Source organism: Crocuta crocuta, unplaced genomic scaffold, assembly GCF_008692635.1.
Source record: "Crocuta crocuta isolate KB4526 unplaced genomic scaffold, BGI_CrCroc_1.0 scaffold271, whole genome shotgun sequence".
Taxonomy (NCBI): Eukaryota; Metazoa; Chordata; class Mammalia; order Carnivora; family Hyaenidae; genus Crocuta; species Crocuta crocuta.
Genome location: NW_027527824.1, coordinates 4,979,890 through 4,981,573, shown reverse-complemented (window position 1 = coordinate 4,981,573; position 1,684 = coordinate 4,979,890). Strand labels below are relative to the sequence as shown.

The following is a 1,684-nucleotide window of genomic DNA, read 5'->3' as shown; positions in this document are numbered from 1 at the left end:
CCCCCCCCCACGCCCACACACACGCCCAGACACAGACACACACCCCAAGCAGCAGACAGACTGAAAGAGGAGGGAGGAGGGGTGTCAGAAAAACCCGGAAGGAAGGAGGCTGGACAGACAGACAGAAGCAGACCCTGGCTTCACTGAGCCAGAGAGACACCCTCCAGACTCCCANCACACACACGCCCAGACACAGACACACACCCCAAGCAGCAGACAGACTGAAAGAGGAGGGAGGAGGGGTGTCAGAAAAACCCGGAAGGAAGGAGGCTGGACAGACAGACAGAAGCAGACCCTGGCTTCACTGAGCCAGAGAGACACCCTCCAGACTCCCAGGCTGTGAGGGACACTCTCCTTCTCTGCTCCCAAGAGGGAGAAGGGGAGAGTAGACTCAGTGTCTCCTGAAACCAAATTCCAGCAGCCCTGGGATCGGACATACCCCCAGACAAGCCAGAAGCCCTAAGCCTCACTTCTCTTCCCTATATTCCTCCCCCGAGGTCTCCCCGGGACCAAGGCAGGGCAGGGACACCTCCAAGGAACTGTGTGACTGCCCCACCCCCAGCCAAGCCCACACCACTGAGAATCCTTGGCCAGGGAAGACTCCTCCAGTCACAGCCCCCGCTGCTGCTAGGTACTACTTAGGGGCAGAGGGTAACCCCAGCAATCCCCAATCCCAATGCACCTCCTTCCGGGGGCTCCCATTAGCCAGGGGAGGAGTGCTGGGGTGCTGAGACTCAAGGGGTTCCTGAGCCTGGCAGGGGGACTACATCTCCCAGAAGCCCCCAGGGCAGGGTTGCTGCTCCAGCTGGCCCAAGGCCGGCCTTGTTCTCTGCGCTAGGGTGGCAGGGTCCCCTGGCTGCCCCTAAGCCCTCCCCCCTGAGCTCTGGGGCTGCCAACCGGACTGGGGGCCCAAGAGTAGCCACCACTAACCCTGGGGGCGTCCCCCGCCCCTCAAACAGCCTGGGGGTGCGCGCCAGAGGGCAACAGACAATCAGACTGTGTTCCCCTCCCCAGTTCGACCTGGATCTCCCTCCTCGCGCCTCTGCCTGCCAGGCATGACTTTCGCCCTCGGCCCCAGCCCACCCCTCACCTCGCGCCGGTCGGGGGTCCTCACGCCAGGCCGGAGCTTGACACCATGACCAGGTCAGGGTCGGTGACTGGATTGGGTCCTCCGGCTTGCCAGTTGGAGGTGCGGAGGGGGGCGGGCAGGCGGTGATCTTTTGATGCTGGACGCCTTGATCTCAATACCAGCCCGGCCCGGGAGAGGGTAGCCGGGGGTCGCTGGGCGCCTGGGTTCCTGCCTCCCAACCGCCGAGCATGGTCGTGGGCGCCGGACAGCGGCGGGAGAGCGTGCGCACCCGCCCGGCCCGGGGCTCGGGGCTGGGGTCTCCGCCCCGAACCTCACGGCTCCGGCTCCTGCTTCTCCTCCCTTCCTTCCTTCCTTCCTTCCTTCCTTGCTTCCTTCCTTCCTCCCTTCCTTCGCCTCCTCCTTTCACTTTCCCCGAGGCCCGCGGGGACGGCGGGCGCGGGGCGGGGAGGGGGCTGTCTGGGCGCTTATTGTTGGTCGGACGCCGAGGGTCCGGGTCGCAGCCCCCGGGAGGCGCGGAGCCGGGGGACCCAGGCGTGCGGGCGTCCGTCCGGCTGGCTCCGGGCGGCGGCAGTGGTGCAGCGGCCCCGGGTCCGG

General features: G+C 66.2%; 1 protein-coding gene across 3 annotated transcripts in view; it reads right to left on the bottom strand.

Moving 5' to 3' along the window:
- BCL9L (BCL9 like) overlaps positions 1-1,678 on the bottom strand; it is a 44,219-nt gene extending 42,541 nt beyond the window's left edge. For all 3 annotated transcript variants that reach the window (XM_077777112.1, XM_077777103.1, XM_077777126.1), the window contains exon 1: positions 1,091-1,678. The gene's annotated coding sequence lies outside the window, so the exon portion shown is untranslated. The remainder of the gene's footprint in view (positions 1-1,090) is intronic.
- Between the last annotated feature and the right edge of the window lie 6 nt (positions 1,679-1,684).